Source organism: Panthera onca, chromosome C2 (genome assembly GCF_046562875.1).
Source record: "Panthera onca isolate mPanOnc1 chromosome C2, mPanOnc1 haplotype 2, whole genome shotgun sequence".
NCBI lineage: Eukaryota > Metazoa > Chordata > Mammalia > Carnivora > Felidae > Panthera > Panthera onca.
In genome coordinates, this window is record NC_138347.1 from 45,249,241 (window position 1) to 45,269,542 (window position 20,302).

A 20,302-nucleotide genomic window follows, 5' to 3' on the forward strand; every position below is an offset into this window, starting at 1 on the left:
CTGACATCTCAGAGCCTGGATCCTGCTTTGGATTCTATGTCTCCCTCTCTCTTTGCCCCTACCCTGATCATGCTATCTCTCTGTCTCTTTCTCCCTCTCTCTCTCTCTCTCTCTCTCTTTCTCTCTCAGAAATAAAAAAAAACATTTAAAAAAGGTTAAACAAACATACACACACACACAAAAGAAAGAAAACCTGCATTCAAAGCTTGGCTTTTTCAGTAACAAGCTGCATGAAGTTGAGAAAAATCACTTAATCTATGCAAGCTATAAATTTCTGATCCAGTTGAACTTTCTAATCTTTGAGCCCAAAACTTCATTGATTGTATCTCAACATCCACCCCTGACATTTCTCTTTGGAACCATCTCCATTTGAAAATTTGAAAAATCATTTAAAAAAATTTTGCTGACACACAAATAGAAGGTATTGAAAATAAATACTAATTACTAAGTGAAAGTTGGAAAAAATTTACCTAAACTTCGATTTCTGTTCATTCATTCTTAAGATATTTAATAAGTATAAGGGAGGGTCTGTTAGAGCCGTGTTTCTTAAACTTTAAAGTGCATTCAAGTTACTCGGGAAACTTCTTAAAATGCAGATTCTGATTCAGAATGTCTTAGGTGTGACCTGAGATTCCACATTGCTAACAAATCCCCAGATAATGCTAATGCTCTTGATGTTTTTAATCTATCTTGAGTAGCAGGATATAAAAGAACTCACACTTTGGCTATATAGATAGGTAAACACTCTGAGAGAACTTTTGTATAAAATTCAACTAGATCCAAGATCAAATGCAAAAAACATTTAAGTATTACTGCATTTCTGAGTTTGCTGGAAAGTAAAAGAAACCTACACATACACACACACACTCCTACCCATCCCAGCAAGCTGAAACTATAGTAGAAAACTGTGAGTAGTAAATACTAAATGGGGATGTACACACACACACACACACACACACACACACACACACACACAACCAGCAAGCTGAAATTCTAGCAGAAAGCTATGAGTGGTAAGCATAAAATGGGGTTGTACTGAGGCCAAAGCAGGTATCAGTGCTGCATCACATAGATAAAAGTCTTGGATTCCTAGCAAGGTAGCAGATCTGGACCTGAAATTTTTATATTGAAACAGGAACCCTCAAAAGGGATTAAAGTGATCTCAGTTTTTTTAATACTTAGAGACTCCCCAAAGAATCATTTCTGCATTTTCTGTTTAGGAAAGCATTCCCAATTATGCCTTTATGATTCCCACAGATGACATTCAATGAAATGTGGGCTCCTAAACTAAAAGTACTCAACATTCATAGAACCAAGCTATTATGATTCAGCAGAAACAAAACTCAAGCAAACCTAAATGGACAATGACCTAGATAGTATATAAAATATCTAAAGAACTTAAAGATGTAAAGAGGTAAAGAAACTTAAACTTAAACTTAAAGAGGTAAAGAAACCATCAAAATGAGACCATATGAAAACTTCTAAAAATAAAAAAAACAAGATGAAAATAAAAACTCAATAGATAGATTAAATGACAGAATAAGAGAAGTGAATGGGGGATAGATTTGAATAAATTACTCAGAATGCAACACAGATAAGTAGGTAGAAAATATAGAGACCTACAGAGCAGAATGAGAAATTATGCTATCTAACTACATGGTATCCCAGAAGTAGAGAATATGGTAATTAAAAGTACTTAAAGGCATAATGACTAAGTATTTTCCATAATTGATTAAAGATACAAATCAACAGTTCAGGAAGCTCCATATATAATAAGCAAAATAAGTATACACATAGACACGCTGGGAAGAAATTTCACAGCAAAAAGAGATCTTAAAAGTATCCAGAAAGAGGCACCTGGATGGCTCAGTTGGTTGGGCATTTGAATTCACCTCAGGTTATGATCTCACAGTTCATGAGTTTGAGCCCCCCATCGGGCTCTGTGCTGGCAGCTCAAAGCCTGGAACCTGCTTTGGATTCTGTGTCTCCCTCTCTCTCTGCTCCTCCCCTGCTCACACTCTGTCTCTGTCTCTCTCACAAAAAAAAACATTAAAAAAAAAAGGATCCAGAGAGGAAAAGGGCATATCACTTAATATCACTTACAAAAGGATGACTATTGACAGATAGGAGACTTCTGAAAGCTTTAATGTAAGACAGACATGCATAGGGTGGTATATTTAAAGTACTAAGAGAAAATAACCATCAGTCCAGTATTAATTATCCAACAAAATGATCTTTAAGGTAGGAGGATTAAGTGACGATACTTTCATTTAAAAATACATAAATTATGATACAATATTTCTTCATTAGTGGAATTTTTGATAGTATTCCTTAAGAAGGTAATAAATCATATTCAAAAGGATACCCTAAACAATAACATAAAAATATCCAAATCTCAATCTTAGTCATAATTATATGTAATAAAATACTATCAAAAGAATTTCTATTTCACATGAAAAGAATTATATCTGGAATGTAAATATTCTTTACAACTAAAAAAATAAGTATAAAAATATCAATACATAAAGGTAATTTAAAATTTTACATTATGTAAGTCACATTTATGAATTCACTGTACAGACAGGTGGAAAAGACTTGTCACTTTTCAAATTATTTGGAGGGCTGCAATTTAAAGTGTGTTTCTTTATTTTGTATGAGTTCAGACAATTCCTGTATCCTTTCTCTTCTGGGTCTTTGATTCTCCATTTTGTACAGTCTCTCTGCCCTATGGTTGCTTATTCTACATTCTGTAGAGTTGGCTTTTACTTGCCAAAAATGTAGGCTAGTGTCAGATTGCTTGGATTCAAATCTGGATCTAACATTTGAACTTGGACAACTTACTCTCCCTCTTTTTCAGTTTATATATCTGTAAAATGGAGATAGTGATTGAACCTACAAAATTGAAGTTGTTTTGAGGGTTAAGTGAGGTGTAATAATGCTAGCACTCAGAGCAGTGCCTGAAATATGACAAATGCTCAATACTGTTTTTTTTTAAATTATCAAATATTCCAATGCCTTTAACATAGAAATTAATTTAGCAAGAATTTTTTATAAAACTATATTGGTATTTATTGCTAAAAAAGAATTAAATCGTTTGCCAAGTGCCACTAGTAGACTAGGTCTAGAAACTTGTTTTGCTATTTTTCTTTCTTCATCTACATCTTTATGAGTAAGAAAAAACTGTCTGCATTCTTATGTTTCAGCACTTATGAATAATCAAAGATTAACTTCCTTAAAATATGGAATAGTTAGAAAATCAATTTAAAAATACTGTAGGTTACAGATTGCACCATGACCATATTCTTTTATGATGCTATACTACATGGAAAAGGTTTTCACTGTGTCTGATTCAATTCTGTTATGCCCGTTGGAAAGAGTACTGAGAATGACTGCTCATACAGCTACCTCAAAAGCCTGCTAAATATTAGGTAGCAAAGTTATTTTTTGAACAGTACTAGTTTGCCAAAAAGTAGTACGATCAAGATATATTATAATCTTATAAGCATAATGTTGTTATTCTCCGTGGTTTAGTCAGTAGTTTACTTTGTGTGTTTGGGTGAATTTCTAGTATCCCCACCAAAAATAAGTGTTAGAAAACTATCCATTTTTGTTAATAGAGTGGGTATAGGTGGTCTCATACTGCTTTAATTTAAATTTCTCTGATCAACAGTGAGTTTAAGTATCTTCTGTTTTTTTGGAGTTTTCTATGTTTTCATTTAATATACTTTATACATTTAAAATTATTTATATGCAAAAACTTTAAAATCATATAGGTACTTAGGTTTATAACAAAAATAAACCAGTCCCTATGTACCCCCACCTCATTTCCTATCCCATTACCCAGAGGAAATCATTTTTATCTTCTTTGGCATTTTTTTCTAGTTTTTTATCTGCATATATCTAAATAAAATGCATATGCCATAATCTCAATTTTAGACATTATTTATATCTATTGTAGTAGATTTACAGCACTTTAAGTTAACTTTCCCCTTCTCAAATGTTGCTAAATCCATATTCAAGATTTCTGTTGTTATAATGCTACAACTATTGTTCACTGCTGGACCATATAATGCACAAGGAAATGAAAATTTTTCCTCTACAGTTTTTTTTTAACTGGAATTACTGATCTCTTCATATCTTTCTTAGTGTAGTTAATTGTCTTAAAACATGAAAGTAATTTACCTACATATCCTATGTGCCGTATTTTAATAAAACTTTCATACACTTAAATAGCTCATACATTTCTTCCTTTCCCCCTGTACATTTTTCTTCGGTGGATCTCATTTTGTTTTTGCTTTTGTTTTAATGTCTGAGGCACAGTTGTTGTCCTAAGACTACCTTTTGCTGATTCTTGGATTTCCTTTGCCTTGTTTCTCTGCTGAATTCCGGTTTTGAAACCATATGTAGAGCATTTTCCTGTGTTAATGCTCTCATATTTTTATAGTCTGAATTTTATCAAAGCTTCTTGAGCACTTGAGAAAAAAAATTATGAAACATAAATGTTTACTCTTGGTGGGAATGCAAACTGGTGCAGCCACTCTGGAAAACAGTGTGGAGGTCCCTCAAAAAGTTAAAAGTAAAACTGCCCTGCCACCCAGCAATTGCACTGCTAGGTATTTATCCAAAGGACACAAAAATACTGATTTGAAGGGATACATGCATGCCAATGTTCATAGCAGCGCTATCAACAATAGCCAAATTATGGAAGGAACCCAAATGTCCATTGCTTGATGAATGGATAAAGAAGATGTGGTGTATATATACAATGGAATACTACTCCACCAAAAGAATGAAATCTTGTCATTTGCAATGATGTGGATGGAACTAGAGTGTGTTAAGCTAAGTGAAATAAGTCAGAGTAAGACAAATACCATATGATTTCACTCATATGTGGAATTTAAGGAACAAAAGAGATGAACATAAGGAAAGGAGGGAAAAAATAAGATAAAAACAGAGATGGAGGCAAACCATAAAGAGACTCTTAACTGTAGAGACAAACTGAGGGTTGCTGGAGGGGCTTTGGGTGGGGGATGGGCCAAATGGGTGATGGGCATTAAGGAGGGCACTTGTTGGGAAGAGCACTGGGTGTTATATGTAAGTGATGGATGAATCACTAAATTCTACTCCTGAAACCAATATGCACTATATGTTAACTATTTTGAATTTAAATAAAATTTTGGAAGAAGAAAAAAAACACAAATATTTCGTTTTTGTATATCTGTATCTGAATAGGGAATAAAAAACATCATTTTAACTTAATGTTAAGTTTACTTTTTTCTTAATTTTTATTTTACCTTGAAAATGTGTTCATTGTACATAGTAAATAAAATCAAGCAATACAGACAGATATGCAATGAAATGTAACTCTCCCCTCTGAATTTTTAATTTTTTTCTTTTAATGTTAATTTATTTTTGAGACAATGCAAGAGACAGAGTGCAAGCAGCAGAGGGGTAGACAGAGAGAGACACAGAATCTGAAGTGGGCTCCAGGCTCTGAGCTGTTAGCCCAGAACCCAACACCGGGCTGGAACTCACAAACTGTGAGATCATGACCTGAGCCGAAGTCGGACACTTAACCGACTGTGCCACTCAGGCACCCCCCACCCTCTGAATTTTTAATACATGAGGGAGCTTACTCTAATTTTTCTGCATTTGTTTTCCAAAGTTAATCATATCTTACAGGTCTTTACAACCCTCATTGTGCGTAAGATACAGCCCTCATTCTCATATGAATGAGAATGTACAATACCATCTATACCATGTAGATGGTGTCTTGGGGTATTGTCCAGAAATTCTCACTGAAAGTTAAGTTGGTCAGTACTTCCTAGATATTCTGAGCTTTTAGATTTGATTTTCTCCTGTTCTAATTGGTTTTATTTTCATTTTTTAAACAGGAATATTTTTAGTATTCAATATGTTTATTTATACCGTTGCCTGTTATCCTTGCATATAGCTTTTTCTTATGTGTTTTTATTTCTCTTGACTTTCCTAATTTTAATTTTAAGACGGCATTGATAGCTTTAGGAAATGATAACAATAAATAAAACATTTTAATGCACTATGCTAATGTCCTATTTTACAGTTATATTACCACTTGTTCTCATTTTAACAAATGGCATTTATTTTTTAAATAAGTTGTAATAGGAAGAATTTGGCAATTCTTAAACAGTCACGGAACTCTACTACATAGATCCTTTATTTTGTATCAAACCACATTTATTGAAGAATTTATTTTTTTAATGTGAAGATTTTTTGTTAGCTGAAATAAAACCAGCAAAGTGATTTTTTTGTCTTTAAAAAGCAGTATTTTGAGTGCAGACTATAGCTTAAAAGAGAACAGCAAAATGCATCATATAGAGAGTTGAGTACTTTCCAACAATTCCATGAATGTATTGGTTGTAAAATTCTTGTTACCTACTTTTTAGCAAGTCGGAAGATCTCTAGTATACTTTGGTGAATTTTCTAGCATTGTGCTCTGTTTTTTATGGAAACTCTCTTTGGTTATTTGAAGCATTGTTGTGGAGTACATAATAAAACAGTGTTAAAATCTCCACGTGTGCAAACGTTACAGAGTATTAGTTTTTCCATAATTTTATTCCTTTTGCAGATGTTTGAATCAGTTTATTCTCATAGATTAGCAAATTTGTCCTAAAATGTACAGTTTAAAATATAATGTTTAGTATATTCTTTGCTTGCTTATTTAAAATTAACCAGTAGAAACATCCTGTGAAAAGTTATTTTAGAATAATATACCTATATAGACTGATATATTTGTAGCTTTGATACTGTTGACCCTTTTCTGCTTTTAGATTTCCTTTCCTTGAATGTTGAACCTCCTTCCTGGTTTCTGTGAAAAAGTTTTCTTAGTTTTACCCTATTCTTCCTTGCCATTCTTTCTTAGTATCCTTTGTTGGTTAGTCTACTTCAGCCCATGCGTTAAATGTGGGTGTTTTCTGAGAGCTCCAACAACAGCCTTCATTTCTCATTCTATATGCTGCTGGAGGGTATCATCTAGTTTTGTTATTTTCAATACCATCTATATGGTAATGCCTCCCAAACTGTATCCCAGTCTGTCTCCTTAGCTTCATTTCCAATAATCACGAGCCTATTGGGCACCTCTACATTATGTCTTCCAACTCAGGCATCTTACACCTAGTCTGTTCAAAGCTGAAATATTTTCACATCTCTCAGCCCCCTCACTCTGCCTGTATAAGAGACAAACTCACACCAGCAGGTCACCTTATCAGCTATGTAGAAATTCAAAAGCCATATTTTCTCTCCTCTTATTTTCCATATTCATTTTGTACATATCCAGCAGATTCTACCTCTTTTTAAAGACTCTTCTTCATCCCTAGTTCATAATCTCATTATTTTGTCCTGATCATATTAACATTTTTCTGATAATTTCCTGTTTCTAATTCTTTCTACCTCCAGTTTGCTCTCCATGTTGCTGACCATATAGTCTTTCTAAAATGCAAAGAAGTTTAAAAGGAAAAAAAAAAGTTGCAGTATGTGAAGTGATGTAAGTTGCTCTTTTAAGAAAAATAATTCAATAAATTTAAAAATGCAAATCTTGTTTGTCAGGCTTTTACTTAAAATAAGTAGGGAAAATAATCCTCTCTTAACTTTTCATCTTCATTTCGATGAAATTCAAAAGACAGTATCAAAGCATGCTAGTAGCATCATAGGCTCTGGCCACACTAAAACATTTACTTCCTTACCTAAAACTTTTTTGCTCACTTCTTCCCCTGGTGAAACCCAGCTCATCTACAAAACTTACCTTGGATGTTACCTCATGACTGAACAGATATTTTTTTTTACATCTTTTTACAATAGAGTGAAATGCAGATAACATTTATAGAGGTGATGATATATATTTGAACACATCTGATAATTTTATAGTTATAGATACCTGCCTTTATGGGTGTTACGGTCTGGGTATGTCTCTGACATTAATTCCCACCCAATCCTCCATACTTGCTGTGGTAATTTTTTGCTTATTTGATTTTTCCCTTTTCTTGACTATGTCCTCCCTGAAGAAAGAAACTGCATGTTTTATTTTTGTGTTTTCTTTGCAGGGCACAGTGCCTGACACAAAGTAGTCATTCAATAAATGCTTACTGATTTAATGAATTGATCTCATCTTGATGAAAAATCTTATTACAAAGCTATTTGACTAGTAGAAAAAATTGTAATAAGTCTTTCTGGAAGGACAACTTCCTCCTTTTTAGTAACGAAATACAATATTCATCCATTAGTTTGTCTATTCATTTAAGTGATTAGTTGTGCAACAATTATACATAGCAAAACTATACAAACATGCATCAGATTGATAGGATTAAAGAGCAACTGTGAAAGTCCATATTTGGGGAATTCTACAGACTATCTGACCAGTAATTCTTGAGATTGTCAAAGTCATGAAAGTCAAGGAAAGTCTGAGAAACTGTCACAGACCAGGAGTGAGATGACAACCTAATGCAACGGGGCAACCAAGATTGGATCCTAGAAAGAAACTGAAAAGCTAGGAGAATCTAAATAAAGTGTGATAGTTAATAGTAATGTGCAAACATCAGTTTCTTAGTTTTGACAAATGTACTAGAAGGTATTGATGCAGGAAACTAGGTGAAGGTATATGAAAACTAACTCTTCATAATGTATTTGCAACTTTGCTATAAATCTAAAATTATTCCAAAGTAAAAGTTTATTTTCAAAAATGCAATCGTAACAACAAATGGCTTAGTTGTTAACATAATACAATATACAGATTTTCTAAACAGTATGTGCACTCAAAGAACACTTGCAATAAAAACATTTCAATTTTTACAAATGTGTATCTTTTTCAAAATTTTAGTGGAAGTTGTAATTGTTTAAAAATGCAATTTTTCTTTTATTATAAGCTACTTGCTATAAGGTTGATTTTAAATTGAGGAGATATAAATGCTTTTATGATCGCACACTACATGTTAATGATCTGTTCTATATCAAAATTTGAAGACATTATTTTTCACCTGATTTTGTCAATTTTTTTTGTAAATCTCTGACCTTGAAATCAATGGAAATTCATACTGACTTTGACTACCTGAATATTACGGACCATTTTCAATTTTTATATTTTTAAAATTCCTCACAGCAAAATATGCTTGAGCAATTGGTCTTTTCATCTATTACAAACATAAAACATCCATTTTCTGATATCAGGGGACACATTTGAGGGGTGGGCAAGCACACATTTGTTTTTCCCTTTTTATTAATGTTTTGCTGGAGGGCAAATGTCAGTGTAGCCACTTTCATTTTTTTTTTTACCCCTCTTGCTGAAAGCTCCTGTAGGGAAATTCTGCACATGGGTTTCTTTGATGGTTCTTTTCATTTTTATCTCCTGCTGTGACTTTGACAGTCAGACTGGCAGTAGGAGACAGAAATAAAAGAAGAAGCCTTAAAGAAATGTTATAGCCTCATGCTGTGTATTTAGAAGATGACAAGGGTTTTTTGGCTTGCTTCCTCTGGCCCATGACTAAAAGAAGAACTGTCACCAGGTTACAGTGCTAAGGGAAGTAATGAGAACATATTTTCTCATGCAGGCTACCTACAGAACTTTGATGCTCATGGCCCGCCCAAGTCAATATGAAACCCTGAGGCTAAAAACTGCAGAGGCTGGGTACAAAACCACATTACTAGGGAAGAGGCTTAACAATTCTCTGTGTACAGCTTCCATGCAGTAGGCATAAAATAAGCACTTATTAATGATAAGGCATGTAAATTTACCTTTCACACCACTGCACCAGCAAGAATCTATAATTGGTCAGTTTGTCTATCCCTACTGTAGCTAAGACACTCTTAAAAAAAAAACCAGTTAAATCATATTTCTGTAGAAAGGCATTTCCAACTCCTTGTTAACCAGCAAGGGATTCCATTTCCATTAATGAGAATCCTCAGGGCTATGCAATAGCTAATAATATTTCTAATTAGGAAATTCAAGAATTTCCTGTAAAAAGATTTCAAAATGTGAAATTCTTTAAGTTTACAATAAATCTTGAGAAATAAAATTAACCTCTGATGGATATAAAGTGATCAAATTTATCATTTTCAATAAAATGATATGAAGGAATCAAATTTATCATTTTGAATATATATTTTTAGGTAAAATGTGATTAATTTGTAAAATATTTTGTCCATAAGATTGATATATATTTATCTTTAATTAGAAAGATGAATATGCTTTATTTCAACTGAGATGTAGTCAATCTTGTTAATTTTTTAGGAAAGTTTAAAAATGTATTTGTAAAACGGATTCTAGAATTTCATGAAATTATACATATATATATACATTCATATATATATTTAAATGTATATTGTAAAAAGTAAAATATGTTTCCTTTACATATTAAAATATGCAAATCAAAATTTTGAAATTGCAAAAATGTAAAATATGTTCTACAAAAAGATGAAATATTATCTCCTGAATATAAAATTTCTAGAGTTGGGAATTGTGCAAAGTTAGAGATAACACACTCCACACAAGACCACCCTGACTTCTGACATCATCTGTATGTTCAGAGGTTCCCCAAACCACCATTACATTAAAAAAATCAGTAAAGAGATTCATAGAATTCACTGAAAGCTGCTATACTAATGGTCATTACACCTAAAAGGATACAGATTAAAATCAGACAAGAGAAGAAGGGCATAATAGAGTCCAGGAGAGTTCCAAACATGGGGATTCCACTTGTCCTGTACCTAAGGAGTCAAGGTATCATTACCCTCCCAGTATCAGTATGTTACAGTACACACAGGTATTGCCAATACAAGATGCTAACTTGAATTTTTATGTCTAGAATTTTAACTGGGGCTCCATCACATAGGCATGATTGATTTTCAATGGGGCTGATCTCAGTCTCCACCTCCTCGGATATCAGCTAATACCAGGTGACCCAAAATCCATCCTAAATCACATTGCAACTACTTGGCTGGCCCAGGGCTCCCCTGAAAAGATACACCTGTCAAGCATGACATCATAAAGACTAAGAGATAACCTCTCAGAGGTCAGGTGAAACAGGCCAGATCTCATTTTAGGTAAGGCCAAATTCCTTGCCACAGGACTTAATAAGTGTGTGTTCATGTTGCTTCTAGTTATTTTTTTTACAGCCATTGTTATATTCACAGCTCAAAACAAAGCATATTGACTCTGATTTTTTAGTTTATATGATAATAAAATTTATTCATCTTTTTTTGCTATGTTGTTTTTTTAATTCATATATATATACATATAAATATATATGTATCAGTATATATACTGATATATATATGTATATGTGTATACACACACACACACACACACACACACACACACACATATGAGTTTGTCAAAGATGACAGAAACTCTCCTTAGAGGGGTTTTGAATAAACACTGAATTCTGTGAATTTAACTCCCTTCTTCAAAGCTTAGAAGTGCTCAAATCTGACTTATAATTTATTCTTATGAGAAGTCAACATTTCCCTCCTGAGTTTTGATGAACTTTGATATAGAAGCAATAAAGTATTATCCTTTCTACTAGTCTTGAAAAAAAAAAGCAATATAACAAGAAACGTCTCTTTCTCTAGTTAAAAATTTTGACCTGCAGACTAAATAAAAGCACAGAAACCTTCATGAGTATGGTGATTATTTGAATGCAATTTTCACTACCACATCCTAAATTCAGGCCTTCACTATTGGGAAACAATTCTCTATGGGTCTCTCATGTTTCTGCACATCTTTTAAGCTGTCTTTGTTTTGGATTACCTTTTCAAGGACGTTTGTATAGTTAACAGCCTTGGACAAAAAAGAGAGGGTCTCTCTGGAGCAAAGAGTAGCTTTGTTTACTTTCCAGTGTAATAAAGTTCATCTACCTCTGGAACAAAGTTTTGTCAGCCTACTACTTGATGTAAAAGATTTAGTTTCCTCTACTGTAATGCAGCCCACTGGGTATGCATATGCCACCTATCTCTATGGGAATTGCCACTTGATGAAACAACACAATTGCTGATATTTGATTACCTCTCTACCTGTTAGCAATAAAGTCCTTTGTCTCTGACCTAGGAATCTGTTGTCTTTTGCCAGTGTTCATGAAACTGTGGCAAATAGGTAAGCTTTCAAGTAGGAGAAATTTCGGCCCCTTCGCAGTTCCTGACACTCAAATCCACAAAAAGTGTTCCTTTTAGTTTCTCGTCTTGTAATTTCTGACCTCTTTAATCCACTGATCATTGTTTCTAATGTGCACCTTTGACTCAAATCTCTTGGCTACCCATTGCTTACTGATTAAAGTACAACACTAACTCATGCATTTATCAAACATCTTAAAGCATTTATGACTCACTTTTTAGGCTATGATGGATAGCCTAAACTTAGGATGTTATGATAAGTTAGCTATGCAACTGGCCCCCATAAGCTTGAGGACAACTGCAGTGTTTTAAGATAGAACATTCCAGTATTGGCTTTCTTGTATTACTTTATACTCTTTAAAGAACATGTGTTCCAACATCCTGGATTGAATCACAAAATAGATCCTATGACTTCCAACCCTATGCCTGTGTTCATTCCTGTACCTAAAATACTGTGATTCTGGATCTGCACTTACTAAAAACTAGTCTGTGCTCTAAGCCCATTTTAAATAACAATTTCTTTACAAATGTTTCCCTTTTAACTTAGAAGTGATCTTTGTCTTTGTCTCCTTTTATATGACACTCATTTATATTGTAATTGTTAAATCCATTCCTTTATCTTATACCAAATGATACCTGCTTGAGGAAATATAAAATATCCTATATATCTTTTATTTCTTACATTGCTTCCTACTTAGGTGCTCAATGAAATTGGAATGAAGAAGAAACTAAATACAGATATGAGAAATGCCCAAAGCTTCACAAGCCAAACCCAAAACTTTCTTTAACTACCATGTTCTGCCAACCAAATGCAATTTAAACATATACTTTCTTCCTTCAGACTTGGCCATTTGAGCACCAGCAACACAAAGCATAGGTCTGCTAGTCTGAGTTTAGCATGGCTTGGGCCTTATTTGCATCATTTTTAAAAACTAAATAAAGATTATAATTAGACTTTGTTCCTTACTGAGAAGATTCAGAGCTCCTAACAAGTAATAATATAACCTGAAACATAAATTTAGACAATCATTGCATGACAAAGTTCCATGACAAAAAGTGAAATAATTTATTTCCATTTTAATCAGTATAATAAATATAACTCTGTGGCATCATTATTAAAATTACTATAATTCATATTGATAATATTCTATGATTAATTTATATTGTGATCAACTAACATTTTTATAATATAATATATAACACTCTCATATGATTATATTTAGTATGTATTAATAATAAATAAAATTTATTACCTATTTACTGTGTTAAACATTTATATGTTCACCATAACTCCAACAGGTACATTCTGTTATTATTTCCATATGTAATGTGGGAAGAAAAATTAAATCTAGAGACATTAAGTAGCTTGCCTGGAGACATAAGTAGCCTTTGAAGATTAATGGCCATAAAGATTGAGTAACAAGGTGTCAAGAATTAAGCTTGATTTGGAGATTATACTCCTTTACAAAGTCTGTGTTTCACTAAGTATAATCCTTGACAAAAGAAGCAGAGAAGAGTTATGCTAACACACTGTTTAGGGTTGTTTCTCCCAAGGTTTTTTGAATCAGAAAAGGAAAATAATAGTTGCTGTTAGCAGAGTTTATATTGATAAAATTCACTACTGCAACAGCTCTATCTCTTTAGCATTTTTTAAAAGTTTATTTATTTATTTTGAGAAAGAGAGAGAGAGAGAGAGAGAGAAACAGTCGGGGAGGAAGAGAGGGGGCAGAAGCTCCGAAGTGGGTTCTGTGTTGACTGCAGAGAACCTGATGTGGGGCTCAAACTCATGAACTGAGAGATCATGACCTAAGCTGAAGTTGGACACTTAACCGAATGAGCCACCCAGGAGCTCCTCTTTGGCATTTTTTAAAGCTTTGACTGAAATTCAGTTAACATATAATGTAATATTAGTTTCAGGTGTTCAATATAGTGATCTAGCACTTCCACACATCACCTGGTGCTTATCACAAGTGTTCTCGTTAATCCCCATCACCTATTTAACACATTCCCCCACCCACCTCCTTTTTGGTAAGCATTAGTTTGTTCTTCATAGTTAACAGTCTGCTTCTTGGTCTGCCTCTTTCTCTTTCTCTCTCTCTCTTTTTCTCTTGGCTTATTTGTTTCTTAAATTCTACATTGTCAGTGAAATCATATGGTATTTTTGTCTTTCTCTGATTGACTTATTTAGCATAATACTCTTTAGCTCTATCCATGTCGTTGCAGATGGCAAGATTTCATTCTTTTTATGGTTGGGTAATATTCCATTGTGTGTGTGTGTGTGTGTGTGTGTGTGTGTGTGTGTGTGTGTGTGTATACACATACATACATATATATACCACCTCTTCCTTTTCTATTCATCAATCAGTGGACACTTGGACTGTTTCCATAATTTGGCTATTGTTGATAATGCTGCTGTAAGCAATGGGGTGCATGTGCCCCTTCAGATCAGTATTTTTGCATCCTTTGGATAAATACCTGGTAGTACAATTGCCAGATCGTAGGGTAGTTCTATTTTTAACTTTTTGAGGAACCTCTATACTGTTTTCTGGAGTGACTGCACCAGTTTGCATTCCCAGCAACAGGGTAAGAGGTTTGGTTCTCTTTTCTCTCCATCTTTGCCAACATCTTTTCTTTTCCTGTCTTTTTGATTTTAGCCATCTTGACAGATGTGAGGTGATACCTCATTGTAGTTTTGATTTGCATTTCCCTGATGATAAGTAATGTTGAGCATCTTTTCATGTGTCTGTTAGCCATCTGTATATCTTCCTTGGAAAAAATGTCTATTCATGTTTTCTGCCGATTTCTTAACTGGATTATTTGTTTTTTGGGTATTGAGTTTGATAAGTTCATTGTAGATTTTTGAATACTAACCTTTTATCAGATAACGTCCTTTGCAAATATCTTCTCTCATTCCAAAAGTTGCCATTTAGTTTTGTTGATTTTTTACTTCACTGTGCAAAATATTTTTATCTTGGTGAAGTCCCAATAGTTTATTTTTACTTTTGTTTCCCTTGCTTCCAGAGACATGTCTAGTAAGAAGTTGCTATGGCTAGTGTCAAAGAGGTTGCTGCCCGTGTTCTTCTCTAGGATTTTGTTGGTTTCCTGTCTCATGGTGTGGTGTTGGTTGCTATTCTTCTCCTCATTTGTAAGAGCAGAAATAAATTAAACAGAAACCAAAAACCAAAACAAAACAATAGAACAGATCAATGAAAACAGGAGCTGGTTCTTTGAAAAAATTAATAAAATTGATAAACTGTAGCTAGACTTAACGAAAAAGAAAAAAGAAAGGACCCCAATAAATAAAAGCACACCTTCACAAACAATCTTTAAGGTTTATTGATTTTTACTTTTGAGAGAGACAGAGTCAGCAAGAGTGGGGGAGGAGCAGAGAGAGGGCGAGAGAAAGAGAGAGAGAGAGAGAGAGAGAGAGAGAGAGAATCCCAAGCAGCCATCACGCTGTCAGCACACAGCCCGATGTGGGGCTCAAACCCACAAAGCCATGAGATCATGACCTGAGCCTAAACCAGGAGTTAGATGCTTAACCAACTGAGGCACCCAAACAGTCTTTCTTGGGTACTGTCTAGATTAGCAGTTCAGGAGACCTAATCCTGACATCACATGGGATGAATGATGCCATAGCCATCTGAATTAGAAGGTTAGGCAATTGGATTAAAATATACATAATTCATTCATATTATTAGACCACATTTGAATATGTAAAATAGATGACCATACAAGGAAACAACCTAGTTCTATATAAGATGTATTTGAAATAGAGGTTATACTGCATTGTACTATTCTGTTTTCTCAGGAGTTTTAACACTTTGAGATTTTAATTTATGGTTAACTTTTTTAAATAGCTGAGGGGAAATTAGAAGATTATTTTTTTCCTTATCTTAAAAATAAGAATAAGTAAACACTAAATAAAGATTCCTTTAAATTGTCAAGAAAGGTAGTATTAAGAAGTAAAATTCCAACTTCTAATGTTGCTCTGCATTTACAATCCTGTTAGGTCCTCTTTTTTTGTTAGAGTGAAGACTTTGAACCCAAACCTAAAAGACCTGGGTGGGCTTTGTCCCTTGGCAGTATGTTGAACAGAATCTTTCAGAAGTCATTCACTTACTCTGAGACCCATCTTACGCATTGAATAAGCGGCCTAATAATGCCCTTCCCAAATACCTGGATGATTAGAAATAAACTTCATAATAAATATGAAAATTGCTCAATACAAAAATGCTGTAATGCTGTGTATTTGTTTTCTGTGTATTTGTATTACTTCCATAAAAAATATTCACAAATTTGGAGGCTTAAATGCAAATTTTTAATCCCATAGTCCTTTTACATCAGAAGTCCAGGTTGATGGGACTGGTTTCTTGGCTCTGTGTTGCATAAAATAGAAACCAAAGTGTTAGCTGGCCTGGGTCTTATAGAGAGACTCTAAGAAATCCAGTTCCTTATGGTTGTAGGTCTGAGGTTTCATTAACCTGCCTACAGAGGTGAGACTGCCCTTATTTCCTGTCTGACTAGAGTGCTTGCATTTAGGAGCCTACATCTCAGAGCCAGCAATAGCATGTCAAATTCTTCTCATGCTTGGAAGCTCTCTGATTGCCCCTTGTGCCACCATTCTTTTATGCCTTTTCTACTCCATATCTCTTTTCCACCTAGAGAAGGTCCTCTATTTTTAAGGGCTTGTGTGATTACATTAATCCCACTCAGATGAGTGGATAATCCAGAGCAATTTCTATTTTAAGGAGTATGGACTTAATGATATCTGCAAAGTCCCTTATACCATGTTACCTTATAACATACTCATAGGTTCCAGAGATTAGGACATCAGCATTTGGGAATGCCACTTTCTGCCTGCCACATACTGTAAAACAAAAGTGAAGTTATTTTATTAGCTCTGAGAATGGAAACAGGAGAATGAACCTGGAGGATTTAAACACTGTTGATCAGAGTCAAGGAAGTATTAATTTTAAGACTAGAGTGACTAAACTTTTAATCCAATAATGAGTTTAGTAAAAAATCTTATCAGAATGCAAGAAGGAAAAGGGACTTGTGGAATAAGTGGTCACAGCTGAAGCAGATTCCATATAGAGACTAATTCTTAACATTTTTGATAAAAATAAATATACTTAACAAAAATTTCCCCCAAAATGTAACTTATTAAAGCAAATATTAACTAAGCAGATGAATATAAAGATATCACTTATTGCCTATGGTGATTCACTTTGATTAACAGAGCTACTGATCTAATTTAAAACAACCTTGACTAGGATGCCTCAGTGGCTCAGTTGGTTGAGCATCTGACCCTTGATTTTGGCTCAAGTCATGATCCCAGGGTCATGGGATTGAGCCCCTGTCTAGGCTGTTGCCTTAACTTCTAGTTCAGTGAAATCATTTCTGTATCTCCTAGTATGAGCATTTCTCCTTTTGGCACTAAGACTTCTAGGCTAGTAGAGTACCAGGTTGTGGGAACAGAAAACAAATGCTTTTGCTGGTAGGTCACTAAGGGTAATAATGAGTTTACCACTCCCATTTCAACTCCTTGATTTTTAAACTCATTTATTCTAGCTGTGGGAGAAACAGCACCATATTATGGATGCTGACTCAGAGCATTTGCACCCTTCTGGAGAGCATTACCCCAGTCTGCAAGGTATTACCATCTAGCTGGCACTGTAACTGAGTTTCCAAAAGGCCATTCCACTGTTCTGTTAAGCCATTCAGAGAGATCTGTGCACATATCTCTTCCCTAAATTTCCTTGTCACTAATTTTCCAATTATGTACCTTCCAAGTCCCTGACCATCCAGTCAAAACATTGGCCACCACCCATGAATCACACAGCTGGCCCTTTCTCCTTCCAAGCAAAGTGAAAGCCAGGTACACTGTCCTTCAGAGTTGTGTCCTTTACTGTTGCCCTTCAGTGATGTCCCAGAAGGGGGTCTGTAGTGCTGTAGCTGTCCACTCTTGGGGACTGCTTGCATATCATGCAGAACCATCTGAAAACCAGGCTGTATTCTTCTCTTCCTCTGTCAACTGATTGTAGGAAACTCTCCATTGGGCCATACATGCAATTTAGGACAGAGAAGGTAGTGTATCAAGAGTAGGAACCATGGGCATTTGGGCCTCTTTTCATACAACGTGTGCCTTCAGCACCTTCAGACTTGATAGCATATGTTATCACTTCTATTTGATAATAAAGCGTTGCTGTGCACATTTGACTTTATGGCTTGGTAAGTCAGATAACACCCATTTCTTGATGGTCAGCTCAGATTTTATGGTCACATGGTAGTTCATGTTTAAGCATTCAGTCTCTAATAAGGCCTAGCATCAGACCCAGAGCTGTTTCTTAAAAGAGGAGTAGTTATTCATTATTCAGAGGATGGCTGGACATTGTTCCAAAACCCTAAGGGCCTGCACTCTTTTTTTTTTCCCCTGAAGGGACCTGCCAAAGACTACAGACAGCATCCCTAACTGCCATTGACACTTGATGTACTATTGGATCTGCTAGATCATACAGCTCAAGTGACAGAACAACTCAGAGTAGTCTGGATCTGTTGCAGAGCCTTTTCTTGTCTGGGCCCCACTCAAAACAAGCTGCTTTTGAGTCACTAAGTAAATGGGGTGGAGTGACACATGCAAATGAGGAAAATGTGGGACCAGATGTAAGAACTTACTCTTCATCTTATAAGGAATATCTTAACATTCCCCACAGGACCACTAGATCCCTAGAAGTTTCACTGAGGTATAAGGCCCCTGAACTTGTCAGATTTATTTTTTACCCTTTAACATGCAAATGCCTTAGCAGTAAGTCTAGATTAGTTGCAACTTCTGGCTCCTGAGGTCCTGTCAGCATAATAGCATCAATGTAATGGCCAATGTGATATCTTGTGGAAGAGAAAAGCTATCAAAATTCCTTCAGATTAAATTGTGACTGTGTTGTTGGCCTTACCAGATGTAAGCTAACTGCTTCTATTGGAGATTACTGACAGGAATGGAGAAAAAGGCTGATCGATAGCTGCATATCAGGTTATTAGGGATGTATAATTTTGTTCAAGCATTAAAACCATATCGGGTACAGCAGCTGCAATTGGAGTCCTCACCCGGTTAAGCTTAATCTAATCCATTGTCATTCTGTAGGATCCATCCATCTTCTGCACAGGCTAACTGGGAGAATTTGAATGGGGATATCATGGGAATCACCACTCCTGTTATCTTTCAAGTGCTTTTTTTTTTTTTTTCCTTTCAAGTCCTTGATTATGGCAGTAATCGCTGCAATCCCTCCAAGAATGCAGTATTGCTTTGGGTTTACTATTTTCCTGGGTAGAGGCAGTTCTAGTGGCTTCCACTTGGCCTTTGCCACCATAATAGCCCTAGCTTCACAGGTCAGAGAGCTAATGTGGGAATTCTGCCAGTTTCTAAGTATATTTATTACAATTATGCTTTTTGAAATTGAGGAAATAACCACAGGATGGGTTTGGGAGGCCCCTGGGCCCATTGTGAGATAGCTCTGAGCTAAAATCCCATTGTTCTCCTGACCTACATAAGCCCCTACTCTGATGGATGGACCACAGTGATGTTTTGATTCTCCCGGTATTAATGCCAGTTCATAGACAGTGTCAATAATCCCCCAGATGTCTGATAATTTCCATTCCCCAATGCACAGTTATCCTGGTAAAAGGCCACAGATCCCTTTAGGAAAGTCTGAGAGAAAAGATTAATAATATAAATTTTTGGCAGTGCACCAAAGGCTTTTCTGACTTGGCCCCCGCGTCATTCTAAGGGGTTTGTGTCCATAAACTGGCTCAAGGGTGAGAATTGATAGAGGGCCTGTGACTCTTTTTTATGGTTCAGGCTAGACTTTTGTTCATTTGACCTAGTACTTTTCTGCTTATACAGATCAATAAGAATTTAGTAGGCTTCCTGTTTCTCCTCTAGGAACACTATGATCAACTAGTCAAAAAGTCTGTGTGAGTCAAACTTTTCTAATCGCTGCTTTGACTCTGATGTCCATTAATAGTAACTACTCCTGCCTTGCCCTGGCAGTTGTGTGCTTCCAGTTGGCCCCTGCTACCACAGGATCCAATTTCCTGCATTGCATTTGTGTGTCCCATCTCAGTTATTGTAGTTCCCACTGTAAGGTTTGGCCTACAGAACAGAATCATC

The 20,302-nt window shown here is 35.1% G+C and overlaps 1 protein-coding gene across 6 annotated transcripts in view; it reads left to right on the forward strand.

The window, feature by feature from the left end:
* The window catches only part of EPHA6 (EPH receptor A6), an 865,677-nt gene that overhangs the window by 302,695 nt on the left and 542,680 nt on the right, over window positions 1–20,302 (forward strand). The gene's annotated exons all lie outside the window — the stretch shown is intronic.